This window comes from Phyllostomus discolor (assembly GCF_004126475.2).
Source record: "Phyllostomus discolor isolate MPI-MPIP mPhyDis1 chromosome 15 unlocalized genomic scaffold, mPhyDis1.pri.v3 mPhyDis1_scaffold_33, whole genome shotgun sequence".
Taxonomy (NCBI): domain Eukaryota; kingdom Metazoa; phylum Chordata; class Mammalia; order Chiroptera; family Phyllostomidae; genus Phyllostomus; species Phyllostomus discolor.
This window is the reverse complement of record NW_023397492.1, coordinates 190,031-206,199: the sequence shown is the minus strand read 5'-3', so window position 1 is coordinate 206,199 and position 16,169 is coordinate 190,031. Positions and strand designations below refer to the sequence as shown.

The 16,169-nt window shown below is 44.9% G+C and overlaps 1 long non-coding RNA gene across 1 annotated transcript; it reads right to left on the bottom strand.

The window, feature by feature from the left end:
* Positions 1–591: 591 nt before the first annotated feature.
* On the bottom strand, positions 592–15,612 carry LOC118498627. The gene is made up of 3 exons (XR_004901110.1): positions 15,317–15,612; positions 2,288–2,294; positions 592–602 (listed from the first exon to the last, which is right to left on the bottom strand). It is a non-coding gene; the product is annotated as an uncharacterized LOC118498627 (long non-coding RNA).
* Positions 15,613–16,169: the final 557 nt, after the last annotated feature.

Here is a 16,169-nt window from a genome sequence, read left to right as displayed (position 1 = left end):
GTGGGTGATGCTAAGACTACAGACATACAGCATTTAACCCAGTAAACCTCTTCTCAGTTGCATATTCATGAGGTGGAGTATTTCACAGTGAATATTTGACTCCACCTGAGAGAGGGTAGATGACAGAGTGACTGTGCACAGTGGGAAACTCAGGTTCCAAGTCTTAATCAGTGTCCTCTGAAATGTGTCCTCTGCCAGTTCCCTGAGCTCTGTGCAGAAATAACTTCTCTCTCTGAGGAACAAGCCCCCATAGGACATGTTCCTTACTGAGAGCTCATCTTCAAGTGACACAAGGAGCACCTAGACCAGTTCTGATCTTTAATCTTATTGAAGATCTTATTCATGGGGCCAGGTTGTCTCCAAAAATGCAGCATTGAGGTAAATTGAATTAAAAAAAATCCCTGTCTACAGCTCCTTAACATTCAGATATAAAGAAGTCCCAGAAATTCCAGCACTGTGTGTGGTTCTCTTGCCTTATCAGTCTTATAAATGCCCTCATAAAATAAGGTATTTGCAGTCACTTCATGTCCAGCCTTTATTTTAGGTTTTTTTTTTTTTTTTTGAAAAGGGGAAGACTCAGACCTTCACTGGAAGTCCTTCCCCTGCTCCATCTGCAACTGCTCCTGGGACAGCAGCCCTGAGGTTGTGGGTCACATGTACCCCCTGGTGCCCAATTCATGCCCTGCATGGCAAGGTCCTGTTCAGTCACACAGGGCATGGAACTCTCAGCATTTGTAGTCCTGAATTAAAGGCTGCACCCTGACTTCAGGACCCACTTCAGGACTCATGGCACATCCACTTACACCATGTGTTTAGACATCTCAGGGTACAAAGAATCAGGTTTACTAAACACCAGTGACTCTCTAGGGAGCCCCTTCTTTGGAGCTGCCAGATGTACTGACTGACTGACACTTCTGAGTCTAAAAGTTCTTGGTGGCTTTGGATTACTCTGATGTTCTCAGGTTCTGCTGCTTGCAGGTCCTATCTGCGTATCTGTGCAGGTGGTCCTAATGCCATTGCACTACTACTGCTCAGTAAACCACATAAACACTGTGGTGATTTTTCCAGTAATGACTCCAGGTCTCCCTTCTCCCCTGTTTCTAGCTCATGGGCAGGATCCCATTCTCACTCAAACTGAGTGGGTGACCTACTTTAATGACAGAAGAAAAGCAAGCATGATTTCCATGAAGACTGGAGAGTGTTCACCCTTGTGTTTTCCTGTTTCTCCAGGACCTGGATCCTGCAGAGGCCATGGAGAGAAGGGTCCTGGCTTGTCCTGGGGAGGATAAGGTCAGGATGACCCATTCTCATTTAGTATAGCCGATGCTGAAGGTCACCCTCATCTAAAGCCCTCAGGTTCCCATTTTCAGAGCTCACAGTCAGGAGCCCTGCAGACAGGAACATGGGGAGCACTAGAGGGTTTTCTCTCTAGGGGCAGAGGCAAGTACTGATGCAGGGACAGAGGACCCAGAAAAGTGGTCCTGGGGAGTCAGAATCTGTAGACCAGTATCTGCTTTTTTTTTTTTCCATTGTGCTCCCTAGTGTTGTGGGCACCCCCGATGTCATAAATTCTGCCTGGATTCCAGAGTGACCTCTGCAGCCAAGCCATCCTGTCTCCCATGTGGGAGTTAGTGTCTGGGCTCACACTGACTTCCCTCACTGTATCTCAAGCAATAATACACAGCTGTGTCCTCAGTGGTCACAGAGCTCAGCTTCAGGGATAACTGGTTGTTGGATGTGTATCTAGAGATGAAGATGTAGCTCGTGATGGGCGGGCTGTAGTAAACTCCTCCATCATAACTTGTGTACCGCATCCACTGGAGCCCAATCTCTTGGGGCTGGGGAATCCAGCTCCAGTTAATTTCTGGCATGGAGTAACCAGAGACAGCACAGGTGAGGGAGAGTGTCTGCAAGGGCTTCACCAGTCCTGAGGAAGTCTCCTGCGGCTGTGTCTGGGACATGACTCTTGGGGAAAAGAAGCATCAGTCCTTGTCAGTGATGTGCAGTCACCACCATCACACAGATTCATGTCTGACATCTGACACTCACACGGAGGGCCTGTCACCAGGCAGAGGAGGAGACCCAGAACTCTCATTTTCTAGAGCAGAGCTCTGTCTCCCTCAGAGATCTCAGGCCTGTGTAAGTAGAGAACTGTGAGCCCCCACAGCCCAGGGAAGGATTAACCATGGACCTGGAAGAGAAAACTGCATATGGAAGACTCTGCCACTCTGCTTTCATAACACAGGTGAAACTGAGACCATTGCCTTGAGTCCTGTGTCTGGAGCACATTTTTTCTCTTCAGACTTGATGACATGTGTCAGGGATGGGAGAGCAGTAGGGTTATGAGCACTTTTGTATTGTGTCCATGGACAGCCCTACTTTCTATGTTTAAAAATTAAAGCTGGACTAGGGTAGTGGACCCAACTATTTTAATATCATAATTATTCAAGTACATATAAAAACAAGTGAAAGTTATTCCCAAACATCTTCATAAATCTAAGGAAACACATGAAGTGCTCTGGCTGGTGTGGCTCAGTGAATTGAGCACTGGCCTGTGAACTAAAGTGTTGCTGGTTCAATTCCCAGTCAGGGCTCATGCCTGGGTTGTGGGCCATGTCCCCAGTTGGGGGCACATGAAAGGAAACCAAACATACATGTTTCTCTACCTCTCTTTCTAACACAATTCCCTTCTGTCTAAAAATAAATAAATAAAATATCAAAAAAGGAAAGGGATACATGAAGTAGACTATTCATCGCCAGATTGGATAGTCATAATTTCAGATAAAATAACATGCACATTTTGATGTAAAATAATTGCAAAGTAAAGAGATCTTTTCCCTGACTTAGCTGAGGCTGGTGGTCCTGCAGGTGGCCATGTTCAAGGATTAGGACACACTGGCTAGGACCTGTTGACCAGAGTCAAGATGAAGCCCTGCAGCTGAGCCAGGTGGCAAGCATGCTGCATTTTTCCTTTAGTCTCACTTCACTGAGGGACGCACAGGCCATTCTGCGAGGTGAGCCATGGAGGAGACCTGCCGAGACCACATGAGGCACCGAGACCCTGGAGTCACCTTCTCCCAGAGACACAGACACTGACTCTGAGACAGCAGGCATTCTGAGATGTGTTAGGATTACAGGACCTGTGTTTTTGCCATAGAGATGAGTTTGGGATATGCCATTCCCATACACAAGAAAACATGGGGTAGGGGGATTTGGACACTGATGTCCTGTGAAGGTGACTGGAGCTTATGATGGGCCAAGGTGACAGATAGAGGGAAGCCAAAATGCAGACTAGTTGTATTGTTTATAAAATGACTGCATTTAAATGAAACACATGATGGGTTTTGACAGCTTGGTAAAAGCTTAAAACGAGATTTGCTTCCCCAAGACTCACACAGCCTCCATGCACTGAAAATTCCCACTGTAGTTCCTTTATTTTGCAGTGCATGGCAAGGCCTGAGGCACATCCGATGGACTGAGGACATTCATGGAGCAGATCCAAGATTTCCTCTGGTGACAAAGGTCTGGGGAGATTTACCCTTTATTGATCAGGGAGCTGTGAATGAGGGGTTGGTTCAGCCATGTAGGGTTGAGTTGGTGTCCTTGATGTGGATGGCACCACTTTCCTGCAGGTGCTGGGGGAACCCTGTGAGGAGACCTGGGCAACAGCTAGCAGTGACAAGCATGTAGAAAATGGATGTGGGGGAGAAGCAGTGTGAACACCTTACTTATTGTTCCTCTGGAAGTGGAAGAAAATGGAGGGAGAGAAGCAGTGGGAATGCCTTCTCCAGCGAACAGCACACCTGGGCCCCAGGGAACACCTGAGTTGTGTAATCCTCTCCTGCCCTTTGCCCACTGTGGAGGAGGAGAACTGAGCCCATGTGTTGCCCTGACCAGGCCAGTGATGTGACTTCTTACCTAACCCAGAGTGCCCTTGGACTCTAGATGCTGTTCACTTCCTCACCTGTCCCTAAGGCCTTGTTCAGACATGTATTTCAGGTGAAACCTGGGTGCCTTGTATCCCACTTCTCAAGGAGCTTTAAAGACTCTGGGACCAGGATATGTGGGACTTATTGAGTATCTTGTCATATTTCTCACTCCCATGCCAAGGTTGCATACCTGCTCAGAGCATGCTGAAAAGTGAAAATTAATGGGACTAATAGTCTCCTGAGAACAGAAGTCCATTTTGTGCAGAACAGTCCTGGTTTTGGTGGCCATCATGGAAGGTCATGTGTCCCCATCCCTCATCTTTGTGACACCCAGAGTTAGAGGATGTTCCACCCCAATAATGAACCACCCACATTGCATCTCCCTTGAAGAGACACTGGGTCCTTATATCGCCCTGCACCCTCTCAGGACATGACTCACCCGCTGTCCTCGTCCCCACACATCCACCTCATATATTTCACTCAGCGCAGGGACCCTGTGGCCCAGAGCCTGGACCAGTCTCCACTTCTTCTCAGATTCCAATTCCCTGAAAACAGGCATGGGGCAGTCACATCCCTTCTGAGATTCTTGCTCCAAACACTCACTGTACTAACCTATTTAAAGTGGACACAGCAACATTAAGCACATTCACAATGTTGCTCAAACATTGCCACCTTCCAAATCTAGAAATGCTTACTTTCCAAAACTGGCTTGATGCCCATTAAATAATAACTCTCTACTTCATGTTTCTGGTTTTCTGACCCACCCACCCCATCCTGTGCTCTGTCTCCATGCTTTCGATTATTCCATGTCTCACAGATGTGGGTGCACACAGCCACTGTGATTCTGAGAGTCTCATATTACTCCAGCTATTTTGTCTCCAAGGTTCACCCCAGGTTCTTGCATCTTCTCATTTACTCTCATTTTTAAGGGGAAATGGCATCTTGTGGTGAGGAGGTAGCACACCTTATTTATTGAGTTTTCTATTCCATCTCTCCTGTATATACAAGAATCCAGTTGATTGCAAACAAATTTTTTGTTTGCTTTGTTTTTGTTTTCTTTTCCTGATCTGGAAGGAGGAGGAACAGCAAAGGGGAGGCATAAAAAAAAAAGTCAGGTTAAAGAAGTTAATATGTGCCCTGGCTGGTGTAGCTCAGTGAATTGGATTGAGTGTGGGCTGCAAACCGGGCATCACAGGTTCAATTCCCAGTCAGGGCACATGCCTAGGTTACAGGCCATGACCCCTAGCAACCACACTGATGTTTCTCTGTCTCTTTCTCTCTCCATTCCCTCTCTAAAAATAAATAAATAAAATCTTTACAAAAAAACTATCATTACAAAAAAAATAAGTTAATATGTGATCACATGAAATGGACAGGAAGCACCTGTGACCAGAGACTGTGCTGAGATGGAATGGATTTACCATTTCTACAGTATTGATCGCTCTGTCACGATCTCCCATCCATCCTGGAAGCAGCAGGAGGAGCAGGATGGAGGAAGTGGAGACACAGCCTTTGTGATTGGGGCAGGGCTCATGGGGCTCTGGGTGTTATGGGGACTGTGTCTGACAGGGACTGGGTCCATATCCAGGTCACACTTCTCTTGACTTTGTGTTCCTGGTTCAGGGGCACACATTCCACCTCTGCACTGTGGCTCTGAGGAAATAAAAAACAATATGACAGAAAGAAAGTTGAGGGGAAATTGAGGAGTGAGTTTGACATGAGGTTCACAGAGGAGTCTCAAAGTTAGTTCCAGTCCAAGGATGCAGGACTTGGACGCAGGAGGAGCCTGTGTGCCCTGGGTACAGGAAGCAGGGCCAAAGCTCATGTCCAGTTCCAAGGACATCAAGCATGACTGTCACACTAGTCTAGTCTCCTGCAGGCCATCAAGGGTCAGGCAAGGCGCCCCTCATTATTGTCTGACATTTGAAACACTCACCCTGTGGGCTGTTACCAGGTACAGTAGAAAACGTGAAAGTCTCATCTTCTAGAACATAGACCACAAGTCTGTCTTCCCCAGAGAAGGCCATGTGAGTGGAGAACTATGAACACCCACATTCTAGGGTAAAATTTACCTTGGAACTGGAGAGAAATTGGCACTTTGGACAGCCTTTTCACTATAAGTGGAAAGCACTGAGGGCAACACCCTGGTCATTCTGGGACCTCTGTGGGTACATTGTTTTGTCTTGAACTCACTCAACATGTGTGTCAGGTATAGAATATCACCTAGTTATGAGACACATTGGAATGAGTTGACCCATCCTCCCCTTTCTGAGCATAAGAAGAAATGGTGGGCTAGGTGGGTGGGTGACCCTTTTAATTTTTCATGCATCTTTCAATCAGACTTTAAAAGGATTACCATTTGTGTTGGCAGTGTCTGAATCCAAAAACTTTATTATATCCATACTTAACAATTTTTTTTATATTATGTCTCCATACAAATAACATCTACCTTGACATAAAAATTCAGAAATAAAGCATAGTCATTCTCAATGTATTTTTTCTTAATGTATGATGCCATCTTGACTCAAGTAATTCCATACCAGGCATAGACAGGTAGGGCAGCATGAATTAATTTTTAAATATTTTATTTATTTATTTTTTAACAGAAGGAAAGGGAAGGAGAGAGGGAGAGAAATATCAATGTGTGGTTGTCTCTTGCACACCCCTTACCCAGGACACACCCTGCAACCCAGGCATGTCCCCTGGCATGGAATTGACCTGGAGGCCCTTTGGTTCACAGCCCAGAGCTCAATGCACTAAGCCACATCAGCCAGGGAGGGAACCCTGAATTCTTGAGGTTGGAAGTTTTGCAAATGTGTCTAAGCTTCCTGTGCAAACTCTTCCCTCACACATTGCAGAGACTCCAACCTTATCACATCAGAAATAATCATGATTTTACATGAATAAAAGACTAGACATGAAAAAAAGTGATTATGTGTGTTTGCAACTCAGATTTCTACATTTGCTGAAATTATCATGGCAATGGATTAATGGCCTGTTTTTTCAGTCTGGTGTTCTCAGTGATTTTGTGGTTCAGGGGACGAGAAAAGAAGAGATGATCTAGTACAGATTTGCTCACAGGAAAAGGATCTTTTATCCTGATAGGCAAGCCTCACCCACAGACTTTCTCAGCCCTGCTACATGGGATAATTACTGTAGCCAGAGAGTGTCATGGTGTTCCACAGAATATACAGTGCTATTAATATATAATAAACACTGTCTTCTTTCAGACATGAGATTTGGACACCTAGCTTCATGTTCTCATCTCTCTGTTTATTGACTTAATGGATCTTTGTTGGAGAACATTTATTTAATTTTCACCAAGCCTAAAGGATCAATATTTTAATGGATCTTGCATTGGGTGTTTATTTCCCAGTGATCTCCCCAGAAAATAGTCAGACACCATTTCCATGTCCATTGATTACAGCAGACATAGGGACTAAAACAGACTCATTGGAACTGGGTGCCGCGGTCCAGCCGCAGCTAGGTCCAGGGTTTCCTGAAAGGTGGGTAAGGCGTCGGCAATGGGAGACAGACGACAACATGCCTCAGAGGACAGTGATGCTCTGTTCCGTTTATTGCAAGTACAAGCAGGTTTTTATACTTTCATTTTTAGCAGTGATTGACATTTGCGATTAGGTAAAGCAGAAAAAAATTAATACAAAGGTAACCAGGAAAAATACAAAAATTCCCATAGATTCAGTTATATTAAACAAAGATTATTATAACCATGAGAGCCATAAATCAGACAATTAGAAATAGCTGTACGTACAGAGTTTGAATGTCTTATCGTTTATTAAAATTCTCAGAATTTGTCATGGGGCAAAAGGACACGGTAAACTGAACAGAGGTTATAGGAAATTTATTATAAGGCCTTTGTGATGTTTAACTTACCTATTTATCTTTTCTGTCTAAAATATTTCTTTATGTACCATGGACTTTAACTCCCTGGTAACTGTTTCCACGTGCTTAATTTATAATAGTCAACCAGCTTTTCTTATTTCTTTGCCTGTCTAATTCTATTTGATATATATTCCTATTCAAGGTAAAGGCGGGGCTGTTACTCCAACAACTTTTAGACACTCAGGGGCTATTTCATTAGAGGGGATTTTATTCTCTGGTCAGAAAATTATTTTATACAACTTCATTGGAATTATGCCAATCAATAAACATGAGATACAGATATTTAACAATCCCACCACCTTTTAATCTCCAAAACAAACAGGTAAGGAGAGATAAACAGGAAATTCAGCTACAATAAAATCTTTTTATTTCTTAATTAATAAACACCAGGGAGGTCTGCTTCGAGCTAGCCTTTCCATGAAATTTAGACTATTATAAAACACTTGAACTTCATCCTAATTGACCATTCTAATGTCACCTTCATTATATGCTCCTGTATAAGGCAATGGGTGATCTAGAACCCTCTGGAGACCATTAGCTCCTTTTGGGGGATACCATAATTTGCCAATAATCTAATATGCTACCCAGGGGTATCCCTGGGCTGTGGGTAAGGGTCTATATAGATTTTTTTCTTGTTTTCTAGAAAGACTCTTTGTATCTATGGGTAAGGAACAGGCATGGGAAAGTCCGCCAATAATTCAACCTATTGTAACTGATTTATGAATTCTTTTATGGGAACAATCGGGGATAATTTCTTACTCAGATTTATAAACACTATATTTAAAACAATCTGGGCATGATTCAATAGTCTAGGGAGAACTAGTTGTCCCTTCAGAATTTCCCTCAAAAGCAATCATTGACACTTTTCGAGCCTCTTCCTTCTCATGTTCTGTTCTTATGGGAATCAGGGTACAAAGTAAGACCATGATTAATATTAGCAAGGAAATTATTAAAAGCAATCCCCAGAAAAATTACCACCCACCTTGGTATGCCACGCTCTCTCCCAGGAAGATGGATTCCTTGAATGCCCTCTTTCCATGTTCATACCTTGTCAAAAAACATGGTTGGAAGAGGGCGTGGCAACTGGGTAGGGGGAGATGCTGGACTTAGTATGAGCCACATACAGAACTATGCCTTATTTCCATGAACAAAGTTTACTAGACACATGGGTTTAAAGACTTTTTAAGTGAGAATCAAAAAGGAAGTGCAAGGAGTGATAGAGAGATCATATCAACTTAGAATAGACACCTTTAGTAGAGGTAGAAATGTTAAAGATTTTTTACGTAGGGATCAAGACAAACAAGGAACATGTCATTGGAAACGAGTGGAAAGGAGGTTCCTTCTTACCCACATTCATGTTTCACAGCGTCTCTGTTATATTTGGTCATGATGTCACAGGTCCATGCAATTAGGAGTTAGAATACTTTCAGGTCATTACACATCTGGTTGTACCAGGACTAAGCCAAGCAGCATAAATCACTGGGGCTCCATTTATAAAATATCTCACATGTACAGGGAACAGAGGGCATCTTTGACTGGAGGTTCCCTGGTGATGGGGTGTCTGTATGAACAGACATCGTTTCACTGAACCAAGACACATGACTAAATTCAAGGCCATCCTCAGCAGCAGCATCATCATCATAACCATTATCTTCATTACTATTACCATCATCATCACAGCAACCATCATAACCATCATCATCATCATTCACATCAATTGCAATCTTTAACAGCAATCATTAACATCAATTGCTTTCTTATAATGGTTTTTTCTTTTCATTTTCTGTATGCATGGTTGTTGTTCACACATACTGATCTTTATCCAATTTTCCCACTTTTATAGTTGTTAAGTGAAATACAAAGTTGCACTTTATATTATTTCATATTTGTCTGCTGTGAAGTGAAGCCTCATTCCTGCCTCTTCCCCATCTTCCCCACATGGGGAATCTGATAAGAAAATCTGGGCCTCCTCTTTCAGTGCCATTGGGAGACTGGAACCACACAATGCCCTGTGAACACATTCCTCTCCCACAGCTGGACAGAATAAAATCCCTGAGCCAGCCTCCTTTCCTGGCTCTTTCGAAGCACACTTACCTCTCTGAAGGGCTTTTCCTGCTCTTCCCACATATTTAAGTTAAGTGTGTGATAAACATGCCATGTCCCTTTGGACTGTGTTGGTCATCAGCCTGAACATCCATACACAACTTTGTGGGTCCCTCTGTTTCTGTGTGGTGTCACCTGGTGTTCTGAGCATCATGCCAAGGCTATTACCATCACTACTGGACATCTTTGTTTGCTGGCATTGGACCCATGCATTCTGGCGACCGTTGCCCAACATACATATGCCCTCCTCCTGGCCATCTTCACACTGAGCTGTGTGGAGCTGTACAGGACTGTTGGGTCCATCAGAGTCTCTGTTTTTATTGAATGACAAGGGTGAAAGTGTTTGATGATCCACTGGAATCGGACACACGACTGTCTAAAAAAGGCTCTGCCTTTTGTACATGAGAGAATGCTGTCTGTCTTCACAATAGATATTTTTAACTCAGAGATTTCAGAGGTGAGCACACAATCAGGAAAGAAGAGAGGTTGCTTGAGGAAACCTGTTATAGGAAAAAGAAACCACACAGGAAAACATACCAAAACTCCACCTGCAAATTGTCCTAGGATTGTCCCTGTGTTCAGGGATGCTCAAGGCCCCTTCCAATGGTCACAGCTGCCCTCCACTGCCCCATGGAAGGTGTGCATCTGGTCCCACACTGAGTTCCCTCACAGATTCTCTCACGCAGTAATACAAAGCCGTATACTCAGCTCTCAGGCTGTTCATTTGCAGGTAGAGCTCATTCTTGGTGTTTTCTCTGTAGACAGTGAATTGACCATTCACAGAATTGGCCTGGTATATGTTACCACCACTAGGACTACTAATGTGTGAGACCCACTCCAGTCCCATCCCTGGAACCTGGTGGACCCAGCTTATATACTTGTTACTGAAGGTGAACACAGAGGTTTCCCAGGAGAGTCTCAGAGACCCCCCAGGCTTCACCTAGTCCCCCAGACTCCACCAGGTGCACCTCACACTGGACACCTGCAAACACAAAGCCATCTTTGTCAGGAAACTGTCACATTTCCACCTTTCCTCTCAGTCATTTCAACTCACATATGCAGTGTCTCTTGTTCTCCATAAATCACCTCTTAAAATAGCAACAAGGAAAAACCAGCTGAGTCCAAACTGCATGGTGAGAGGTCCGTGTTCTGTCCTGACCAGGAGCTGGGGACACCTGGGTATCCTAAGCAGAGCTTCTGTCCCAGAGCTTCAGTGTTAGGGCTCTGCTGCTTTTCATGAGCAAAGTGGCCCTATTTGCATGTCCTCCTTCTATATAGGGAGTTCTGGAGTTGAATGGTGACATGAATGCCATGGTCCCAGTGTTTGACATGTCTAAGGGTGTTCATCTGTCAACAATTACCCCTCACATTTAACCCTGTGCCATCCTCACTGGCCCAACAGGTCCATGAGAGGTGTACATAGCCAAGGAGCATGAATTTTCATAAAACAGAGGTATTTAAAATGAGGGATGCTTTTCAAAGCCAAGAGTAATAAACATACCAAGGAAATTAGATGCTTATTACCATAAGGAACATTAAAAATGTAGGAAGTTCCAGTTCAGGTCACATAAATTTTCATCTGTCCTTAGTTCCTCTACACAGCAATCACAGTACAAACTAAGGAGAGAGTGTGGCACTAGAGCATGTGGACCCAGTGTGGGAGGAGGTGGAATATCTGTGTGGATCATTGGGAGACAGGAGTGTGACCTTTTCAGAGAAGCACAGAGTGCTACCTGGGATATGTTTCTTTTGTGGAGTTTTGTGCTGACTGTACAACATCTTCACTGTCTCATTCTGGTTTTTATTTCCTAACCTCTGTGTTAAAAGCAGGTTCAAACAGTTATGCCACAGAAGATACTCAGCCATGACTAAGTCTGCTTAGGTGAAGATTTACTTAGAAAGTGGGGAGTAAGTATGTTGAAATTTTAGAAGTCAGTTTATGGAAAACCTTGATGCAAAACACTAATAGAAAATAACAGATATAAATGAAATCATAATTGACATGAAGAACATTATTTTTATTTATCCATTGATTCCAGGGTGGACAAATCATTCAAGTAACTTCCCATCACTGGAGCTGGTTGATCTAACTTTATATTAAACTGTTTATCATTGTGGGTTCAGCACAGTGCTCAGAATCAGTATGTGTTTATGTGGACCTGTGATGTAGCTTTCATCAGGGAGCAGGATAGGGGGTGTGTTGAGCCCCCTGTTTCTTTGACAGTTCATTTCATAAGAACTATCTCCTCTATCTCACAGTCCAAATTTATGTCTGTGTGTGGCCCATGGAAACCATGGTCATACATGATGGGCATCCACTGAACTTGAACCCATTGTACTGATTATGTCAATGTTCAAAATGGGAAAAAGAACATAGTGCAAGGAGATGAATTACCATAGATAGTGCATACACCTCATTTGAGATGGCACATTCTCTCTGACCACCAGAATGCAGAAGGATACATGTGTGTGGATTGCAGTGCTAAGTGTGTGATAAGTGTTTCAGTTGACATGGGAACATGATACAGGTTGGATGTGGGTCTTCCATTGTCAACGATGTCCTCAACCTGCTATCTGCTGTGATGTGACATTAGTACTTTCCCAGAGACAAGGACATTCACAGGGCTGTTGCCTCAAGTTAGGAGAGTCTTTATCATATCACCATGAGAGAGGACAGAAAGAACACTGTGATGTCATAAACAGTGTTGGAATCTGGAATACCTGTCAACCCTCGAATTTGCTGCTAAAGGTCATCTCTTAGATGCTTGGTCAGAAGGAAGAAAATAGAAATCTCCCCTTTACTTATGTACTTACTCTTCCCCAAGCACAATTCCATTGTTAAAGCATAAGGGGATGTCCTAGAACTTGCTAGGAAGACACCTCATTTGAATCCCCAAAGGTGAACCTGACCAAGGATTCTCAGATGGTGTCTCAATGAAGTGCTTCATTCAGAGGACAAGGAGGCTCCAAATGTGCTCTCTGCACAATCACCAAAGGTAACAGGGGTTGATTCAGGAGCATATTCCCTGCATCTCTCTCATAGTGCATCTGGTCTCTTGCAAACTTTCCCTGAGTCTCATGTGCCTCTGGCAGCAACTTTTCTGGTCCCAGATTCCTGAATGTGTTTTAGGAAGTCAGATGGCCCATCACCCTGTCATCTCATCAGCCCAGTCGAGCTGTCCCATTTCTCAGTGTTTGTGACACACTGAGGTTGTGGGTCATCACACTGTGTCACTTGTATAGTAATGCATTGTGGTGTCCATTACTTCAGACCATATACATGCAGATAGGCAATGCTGGCAGAGGTTTCCATGCAGGAGACAACTTGTTCTGAGAAGCCCTGGGCATGCATGTGCTTCTTACTCTTTGTGTTGATCTAGACAATGCATTTCAGGCCCTCTCCTGGGGCCCGTCTCACCCAGAATGTAGCTTAGCTGGTGACCATGTATCCAAAAGCCTCAAAGAAGACCTCTACTGAGGTCCCAGGCTTCCTTACCACACCCCCATACTGCACTAGTCGAACCTGGGAGTAGACACCTGTGGAGAAGAGGCTGGAGTGGGTGGAAATCCATCTTGAGACTCCTTTGTCCCATCCCAGACCGAGGAGCTAAGGAGTCCCATACCTGTATCCACAGCCACCATGGAGATGGCTCTCCAGCTCCAGTCCATGGGGAGGGGCTGTGCCATCAGGTCGTTTGTGGGTGTGTGTGTGGCTGTGGATGATGTTCTCAGGGACAGACAGATGCACGTTCAACATTGTCTACCTCTTCTCATTTCATACTCATGAGGCAGAGTGTTTCACAGCTGAAGATTTTATTCCACCTGAGAAAAGGTCGAGGACACAGGGATCATGCTGAATGGGAGACTCAGGGTCCAAGTCCAAGTTAATGTTATCAGATGTATGTCCCCTGCCAGGCCCCTGAACTCTGTGAAGATACAGCTCCTCCCAATGAGGAACAGGCCCCCACAGGACAAGCTCCTCATTGAGAAATCACGTGTGAGTGTAACAGAGACCACTTGGACCATTTCTGGGTTTTAATGCCTAACGTCTTATCCCTGAATCAGTGTGTCTCCAAAATGCAGCACTGAATAAATTTAAAAGACCATCCCTGTTGCCAGCTCCTTAATATTAAGATATAAAGAAGCCCTCGAATTATGCCCATTGACTGTGGTTCTCTTGTCTTATCGAGTATAATACATTCTCTGATCAAAGAGAATATTTACAGTCACCTCATGCCTACCCCTCATTTTAGATGTTTTTATGAAAAGAGGAAAACTCAGGCCCTCAGAGGAAATACCTTATCTGCCCCCTCTCCACCTGGTCCTGGGGCATCAGCCCTGAGATCACAGGTCCCATGTGCCCCCTGCCACTCAGTCCATGTCCCTCAGGGAAGGGTCCTGTCTGGTCTCATGGGACATAAATTGTCAGCACCTGCAGCCTAGAATTAAAGGCTGCATTATGATTCCAGGGTGCTCCCTCAGGGAAATCTTGTGTTTAGATATCTAAGCATACTGAGATTTAGTATTTCTAAACCCCAGTGACTCTGCACCTACACCAAGGACTGAAACAACCAGGGAGCCTCTTTGCTAGACATGCCAGATGCACCGACTCAGTCAACACCTTTGAGTCCAGAAGATCTCAGAGGGTTTTGGGAGTTGATGTCCTCAGGTTCTTCTGCTTGAACATACTATCTGAGTGTCCTTGCATGAGGTCTTACTTCCACTGCACTATTACTGCTCAACAAATCAAACACACACACACACACACACACACACACACACACACACACAATTTTCATGGTAATTAAATACAGATCTCTCTTATCCTCTCTTCCTAGTACATGGACAGGATCCCCACTCACATTCTAACTGAGGGAGTGACCTACTTTGACAACAGAACAGAAGCAAACACAATTGATGTGAAGACTGGAGACTGCCCCTCCTGGTTGTTTCCTATTCACCCAGCACCTGGAACATGAAAGGTCCATGATGAGGAGATCCTGGTTCATCTTGCAGGGGTCAATTCAAGGACACCCTTGCCCAATCAGTGGAGACAACTCTGGCCTGACTTGTGGAGGGAGTCTCACTGACCTACAGTCCACAGGCCCACATTCTCAGAGCTCACAGTCAGGAGAACCAAGGTCTGAACCATGGGTGTCACTGGATCGGTGTCTCCTCAGAAACAAGCAGGGTCTGATGCAGGAAGAGGGGACTCAGAAAAGCGGTCTTGGAATATCAGATTCTTTTGACCAGAGTCAGTGCTGTTTTCCATTCTGCTGCCTGCTACGTGAGCTCCCCCTGGTGTCTTGAGTGCTCCCTGTAGCCCAGTCCTCCTGTCTCCAGCAGGGTTTCTGTCTGAGCTTGCCCTGACTTCCCCTCACTGTGTCTCTCGCACAGTAATGCACAGCTGTGTCTTCAGTGGTCATGGAACTCAGCTGCAGGGAGAACTGGTTCTTGGATGTGTCTCTGGAGATGGAGGCGCGGCTCTTGAGGGATGGGCTGTAGTAAGCACTTCCACTACTACTTATGTACCCAATCCACTCCAGCCCCCTCCCTGGGAGCTGGCGGATCCAGCACCAGTCATAACCACTGGTGATGGAGTAACCAGAGACAGAGCAGGTGAGAGAGAGGGTCTGTGAGGGCTTCACCAGTCCAGGGCCTGACTCCTGCAGCTGCACTTCAGAGCGGACACCTGAGAACAAGGAATATGAGATCCTGTCAGTCTTGTGCAACCACCACTGTCCCATAGACCTACATCTGACACCCAAGACACTCACCGAGGGGGGGTGTCACCAGGCACTGGAGAAGACCCAGCAGTCTCATCTTCTTCTAGAGCACAGTTCTACCTTCCCCAGAGATCTCTGCCCTGTGGGAGGAGAGAGCTGCGAGTCCCCACAGCTCAGGGGAGGATGTACCCTGCAGCTGGGAGAGAAATTTGCATGTGGGGGCTCTGTTCTCATAAGTCAGGAAGCACTGAGGTCACCACCCCATGCCCTTCTGGGTTCTGAGCACATGTCTTCTATTGGACTCGATGGCATGGGTCAGGCATGGGAGAGCAGTTAGTTTATGACACACCTTGAACTCAGGGCAAGACACTCCCCATTTTTCTATGTTTAAAAATTCTGATCAAGATGAGAAAATCACACTATTTTAATCTTGGGGATAATGAAACTGATTAACATTATGCCCAAACATCTTCCTAGTCCTAGGAATGACATGAAGTAGACTCATCAT